Raw genomic sequence first — 6,784 nt, 5'->3', positions numbered from 1 at the left:
TGGCGCAGACGTACTCTTTAAACAATATAACCAGAAATATCACAGTTCAACAACCTTCAATAGTGCGAAAAAAGAAACAATGGGAGATTAGCAGTGAAACGCTGCAAAAAACCTTGAGGTTAGTATTTGATAAGCGTGTGATCACTGCTAATTACAAGACATTACCCTATGGTTATTGAAAAGGGAACATCGTATACGATGGATACCCGGTTACAACACACTTTTTCATGCGTGTTAGCGGGACCTTCTAGCTGTGGTAAAAGCTATTTTATTAAACAGCTATTAGAAAATGCACCCTCTGTTATGAATACGATTCCTGAAAATGTGATCTGTTTTTTTTCTTGCTGGCAGCCCTTGTATAATGAATTGGCATCTAAAATACCACATCTGAAGTTTGTGGAGGGCTTACCGAATTCTTTGAATGGCGACCGTTTGCTACCACTAGACCTTGTCAATATGATTATTGTAGATGATCTTATGATGGAAGGAGGGCATAGCTCGGAAATCGAAAAAGCCTTTACACAATAATCACATCATCGGAACCTTAGCATTTGTTACATTGTTCAAAATGTATTCTACCGCAGAAAGGGCAACCGCTCGATAAAATTAAACACCAGTTATAAAGTGTTGTTTAAAAACCCTAGAGATAAACACCAACTAACCGTCCTAGCGAGACAAATGTACCCGGGTAATGCCCGTTTTTTTATGGAGGCTTTTGAAGACGCTACCTTAAAACCTTACGGTTACCTCTTGGTGGATCTAAAAACAAACACTTTAGAAGACTACAGATTGAGGGCCGATGTTTTCCCTCCGGATATACCAGTGGTTTACGTACAAAAGACATCTAGATAACCCCGGTAAAAAACAATCTTTCCTCATTAGCGACGACAACCAGCTACCATGGTGGCCCGTATACGTAGGAGCTTTGCTCTTCTTAAAATGCTAGTAACAGCTCCACCCCAACAACGAAAGGCCATTTTGTGCTCAGCTTCTGATGATCTAGTATCGGCTATAGCAGAGATTGCCTTCAACACTATAAAGGGTAACGTTCCGTTATCCACCCGGCAGCTAGGGGCTTTAAAAAAGAAAAAAACCCTCCTTAAAAAGCTGAGTAACAACAGGTTGTCTATAAAAACCAAAAGTAAGCTTTTAAAACAATCTGGGGGTTTTATAGGCGCACTACTAGCTTTGGCATTGCTCTGATTACTAAGCTTTTAGGGGATGGTTAATGGAGCATGCCCAAAAGATGTATTTGGTTGACAAACGCCAGTTGGAGGGTATAAGTACTCTGAGTCGGGAAGAAACAGATATCCGAAAATCAGCCACTTTAAGGCTTGACTCTGAAATGCAAGAGGTTTTAAAACGGCATGATTTATCAGACTATGATAAGGTGGGGCTCTATTCAACTATTCTACAAAAATACTTAACATACTTTAGACAGGCCGAAAATGAGAAAAATAAACTGACGTTGTAGATGCCCCATGAAGGCCCTGCAATTAGCTCTAAATCCTCCCTATCAACCTCTGCCCCGGATCCTATTGTAACGGAAGTTTTGGACACTATTAACCCCTGTTATCGGAAAAATGCAGAACTTTTGCTGAACCAAATGGGAAGTGAAAAAAATGTGGCAACATGGAACAACAAGGAAGAATTTGTCTATAAAGGAACAGTTGTTAAAGGATCAAATGTTCACGATTTAGTTTGCAGCATTACCAATCCTCAGGCTTTTGGATGACACACAAAACCTTGAGGGTGGGACCTGTTTATGCAAGCAGCTGCCGATGTGAACCTGCCCGCAACCTTGATTGGATATAGGGGACATAGCGAAATGTTGGAAAATTTAAAAGACTCTGAGATCAAACTCTTAACATCAGCTATTGGATCATCTGAAATGTCAATAAAAAAAAGAAAAAATAAATAAATCCAGTAAACGCGCCTCTTGGTTTAAGGTGTAAACTCTTTTTTTCTTCAACAAATTCTTTAACCGTTGTCAAATATGTAAAAAAAAAAGGTTATAATTACAATGAAAACATTATTCATACTTTCAAATGCGTTACGTCTAATCATTTCGATCATGTCTAACTATGCATGCTTATAAAATATTAAATAAATAAAATATAAGACAAAAAAGACTGTTTCAATTAAAAAGAAATTGTGTTTATTTATATGTGTGCACAATTTTAAGGTTTAGTAACAAGAGTACATTTTTGCCAACGATCAAAAACATTTACAGGGGATCTCCGAAAGCTGTTCTTATTCACAAAAGCAGTAACCATGACATCATTTTGCCGGAGGCCCAGTGAATAGGTCTGCATAATCCTTATCAGAGAGTGTTTCTCAGACATGTTAGATACAAAGTAACAGGAGTGCTGTCCACACATGATGTCTTCAGGATGTTGCACAGGTGTTCTATTATAATGTATGACGGGAGCTATATCCTTCACATAGTCCAGGATTGCGCCTCTGTATATGGGGTGGCTTGGGAAATGCCCCAGGCTGTCAAAGACGGTTATTGTATCCTTGTTAATAAACATACCTATCCAATGTGTGCCTTCCTGATCTTGGGGATCGGTGTTCGCCAGAAGACTAATGGGTCGCTCATTACTTATGTCTCTTGGAAGGTTATCACATGAATACACACCCTTCAATGTTTTCTTAGCGTGTTTGTATTTACTTAGAAAACGTTTGATCTGGTAAGTATCCATTACATGTCGTACAATACTTGTCGTTGATTGTTGGGTTCCATAACCGAGTCAAATAGAGCCATAATAATTAGATTCACAGTGTTGGGTACATTTTCAGCAAAGCGTCCCTCTATGCGTAGATTACCATTCCTAATAAGATTATAATGTCCGGTTGATGTATTATCAGGTCTCAAATCAAAAGCTAGCAGAGTATAACCACCATCATAATATCACGGGGTATCACAAAACCTTTATCATGCAAGTGTTTACCGCTGATGGTCCCAAATACTCCCTAATTGTATTTTTTTGTTGAAAACTGGGGCTGTAAGCTTTAGACGATATAACGACCCCGTCTTTAAAAAGAGCTGCGTAGTTGATGTTGTAAAGTTTAAAATTAAGAGGGTTGTTGGCGTAAGCCCCAGAAAATGCTGTATTGTCCACAAAACCAATGATGATTATTTTTCGGTAACTGTCCAAGGAATAAGTTATCCTGACGGGCGACACGGCTAGCCGCTGGAACACTGAACATTTTCAAATATGTCCGCTCCACCGGATATTTTAAGTTTGATACTTGTAGAGCATCAGCATGAGCTAATCTGACCGTGGAGGACACATTCACCCTTTTAATAAATAAACTAGCTGATACTATGATCAGCTTGTAGGCTTCAGCATCATCGCTGTTGAGGCAAAAAGCATCTTTATTTCTAGAAAGTTTAATTTTCAGATCAACGCTGTTTACAATTAGTTTCTCCTGGAAAAATAGATCGGAGTATAGACGGCCTAGTAAATCAAAATTTCTGCTCCCTGTGGCATGTGTTGCTCTTTTTATAAAACCGGCATTAGCCCCATCTAGAGCATAATCCTCCATATGGCCTGCTGTGTCCTTATAGAAAAGTCCCGCTGTAAATTGAGTGTCCAAAGCATCATTGCTGTAGTTCAAAATGCTTTCTATATAGACCCTATAGGCGTACATGTTGTCGCTCTGTGTAATCAGACGGTCGCCTAGAGTAATATCCACCTGATTAAAGAGGGTAGCCACAGGGTAAGCAATCATAGCAACTTTAGCTGTTGCTGGGATAGCTGATCCATCAGCCTTTGTTATTTTACAAGTGAGGTAAAGTGACGTGTCATTTAAATCCAGATACATCTCTATTGAGCCTGATATCTAAAACTCTATAGGCGCTAGCGGAGATAGTGCAGCAAGGGGAGCCGCTTCCATGAAAAAGCTGTTTTCGATGCTAGTTTGTGTCGGGGGTACAGCAAACAGATCGAGTTCAGATTTGACACATTCCCCCGACGCACAATGGATAAATGCCATCTTTTAGAAAATATTGATGCCGGGGCTAGTTTTATTTTTCTTGATCGATCTGTTCTTGCAAGTTCTTTTTCTCTTCTGAGCAGTTTTCGTTGCTGATCCTGGTTTTTTATGCATCCCTGGAGGCCCCCATCTGTGCGATGTTCTCCTTTTTCTTTTGTTTGTGTTTTTTTCACATAAACAAGGCCAGAACCCTCTTGCGGTGGTTGGTTAAAACGATTTGCAATGGAGGTTGTAGCCATAGACACCACATCCTTAGCAATATTTGTAGCTGCTGTTTTCACATGTGGTTTGGCTAATTCAAACCCCTTTCGTAGAAACGGCATAGCCCTTCGAAGGGGGCTTCTAAAAATACTTCCTAAACCCACTCCATAAATAACAGGCGCCCATTGAAAGTAAGGTTGATTGCCATAACCAGCTTGTCGGCGGTAATAATCCCTATAAACGTACAGCTCCCCGTAGTTTTTCATAAATACCATGTTTTTAATAGTCTTTTTCTCTCCTAGGACGGAGGTGTAGTTTCACAAGGACCTTCCCGTATTTAAATGGAACCAACTCCCCCTGATCATCCCATATCTATATATTGATGGTGTCAAAATGACTCTTAGAAATCGGTATATAATCAGGTTTAATATATTGTATATTAACAATGCCATTATTTTCACCTTTCACCTGGGCTGTTGTCATTAGGGGGCGTAGGAGTCACCGACCCTTTGATATTCTACTATATCACTGTAGATCATAAAACTGTAAAAGCCCCCATCAATATCAGCACGTGTTCTGTCCAAATCTTCAGTACTTTTTACATGTTGAATGGTTCCCAAAACCCGAAAAGGTTTCCCAGTACATATAAACTCGGTGGTAAAATCCGTCGATTTTAGAAATACTTTTCTCTGCACCTTATCCAGAAACAACTGTATATCAGAATGGCGTTCAATGTTTGCGAGACTTTTATTGATAGCCTCTAACAAAGCTTGTATACTGCTGTAAAATCCAGGATGAAAGCCTGCGTGTAACAGTTCAATCGGACCTTCACGCTTGATGGTAAATTTGGCCTCTCTTCTAGACATAGGGCCTCATTACACGTTGTGCGGTAATGGAATACCGGTACAGGTAAAGTTTTACCGGTACCGTTAATTCCCTAAGCCAATCACGACCCGGACCCACCGCTATCTGCGCACCCGTTAATTACGGTGTCACTAATGGCGGCAAGGCCGCGGGCGCGCGACCCCCAGGCCGGAATTAGCGCCATGGCGCTAATACCAGGCCATCACAAGCCATGCGGACATGGTATTAGCGGCATGTAAAACACCCAAAAACCCCTTACCGGAATGGCGCTAATAACGGCATCGAAAAGCACCCATTAAGAGACCTGAGCAGTGTACCCATCAACTATAGGTGGACACAATCAGCACAGGTGCATGCAATGGAGACAGGCAGCACAAAAGAGCACACCACACCCCTACCCACACCCCTTCCCACACCAAGATGGTCCCAATAGCAGCAGCATGACATGACAGCCTTGACTACATGATAGCAGTGCAGCACCAACAACAACAGGCCACACCAGAGGTGACTTTAGCAAAACGAAAAGGTGATGGCTGGAAGGTTTTGAATAAATCATAACCACGGGCAAAGCTCTGGGCAATCCTCCAGACCATTGTTTTTCAGTCTGCCAAACCATTACAGAAGGGGAAAAACCATATACAAATCAGGCATGGTCCTACCCCAAAAGGGGCAGTCCAGCCCGAACTGCTAGGTCACATCCCCTCTGCACGAGACCACAAGCATCCCCAGACATGTTTCAGCCTTGTTGGGCGTCATCAGTGAGGAGTAGCTTGGGTCTCTAGGCCCGGCAGAATCGGGACCCACGTCTGGGCATACCCGTCCCACTCGGGGTGACTTTAGCAAAACGAAAAGGTGATGGCTGGAAGGTTTTGAATAAATCATAACCACGGGCAAAGCTCTGGGCAACCCAATTGCCCAGAGCAATTGCCAGTGGTTTAGATTCATTCGAAACCTTCCACCCATCACTTTTGTGGTCAGTTTGTTTCTCCTTGTGAGAGAGGGTATGCCCAGACGTGGGTCCCTTGCTCGCTGCGCCACAGAAAACCAGGCTGCACCTCACTGAGGAGGTCCAACAAGGCCGAAACATGTCTGGGGTTGCCTGGTTTTCTGTGCAGAGGGGACCTGGCCTAGCAGTTCGGGCTGGGCTGCTACCTTCGGTGGCGGCAGCTGCTGACTGATTTGCACATGGCTGGTCCCCTTTTGCAATGGCGCAGACGGGCTAAAAAACGGTGGTGTGGAAGGTTGCCCAGAGCAATTGCCAGTGGTTTAGATTCATTCGAAACCTTCCACCCATCACTTTTGTGGTCAGTTTGTTTCTCCTTGTGAGAGAGGGTATGCCCAGATGTGGGTCCCTTGCTCGCTGCGCCACAGGAAACCAGGCTGCACCTCACTGAGGAGGTCCAACAAGGCCGAAACATGTCTGGGGTTGCTTGGTTTTCTGTGCAGAGGGGACCTGGCCTAGCAGTTCGGGCTGGGCTGCTACCTTCGGTGGCGGCAGCTGCTGACTGATTTGCACATGGCTGGTCCCCTTTTCCAATGGCGCAGACGGGCTAAAAAACGGTGGTGTGGAAGGTTGCCCAGAGCAATTGCCAGTGGTTTAGATTCATTCGAAACCTTCCACCCATCACTTTTGTGGTCAGTTTGTTTCTCCTTGTGAGAGAGGCTATGCCCAGACGTGGGTCCCTTGCTCGCTGCGCCACAGGAAACCAGGCTGCAC

This window comes from Ambystoma mexicanum, chromosome 2q, assembly GCF_040938575.1.
Source record: "Ambystoma mexicanum isolate Mex_15411 chromosome 2q, UKY_AmexF1_1, whole genome shotgun sequence".
In the NCBI taxonomy this organism is placed as follows: Eukaryota; Metazoa; Chordata; class Amphibia; order Caudata; family Ambystomatidae; genus Ambystoma; species Ambystoma mexicanum.
The sequence above is the reverse complement of the archived record's forward strand: the minus strand, read 5'-3'. Positions refer to the sequence as shown.